The following is a 497-nucleotide window of genomic DNA, read 5'->3' as shown; positions in this document are numbered from 1 at the left end:
CTTTAGACCTCTATGTAATTCTTAGATAATTTGATTATATTATATTGATAACACTCTTCAAAAAATTTATTTCTTAATGTAAATTCATATCTCACTTTTTTGTTGATAATAGTAGTTTATTGTGTTTGTGGGCTATAATATTTTAAAACATAAAAGCATGAAATGAGTCGATGGATATTGATATGCTACTTAAAGAAATACGTACATATACTTTCATAGTTTGGTGGAGCAATTTTTACTAACAAAAATGATAGAACATGAAAATGAAAAGTTAATTTATAATTTTGAAAATACAGTTGGTTTTATTAAAAATAAATTATTTATTAATGTGTAAAATTGCAGTCTTTAAAATTTTCATTTTTGTTGTTTTTGAGGAGATTTCAAGTTGTTTATTAATAAATGAAGTTGTAGTCTTTGTATTTTTCATTTTTGTTGTTTTCCAGGAGTTTTCAAGTTATTTCAAAATTGCGTTAATTTATAATTTTGAAAATACAGTT

The sequence above is a fragment of the Solanum tuberosum genome, unplaced genomic scaffold (assembly GCF_000226075.1).
Source record: "Solanum tuberosum cultivar DM 1-3 516 R44 unplaced genomic scaffold, SolTub_3.0 scf00058, whole genome shotgun sequence".
Taxonomy (NCBI): Eukaryota; Viridiplantae; Streptophyta; class Magnoliopsida; order Solanales; family Solanaceae; genus Solanum; species Solanum tuberosum.
This window is presented reverse-complemented; position numbering follows the sequence as displayed.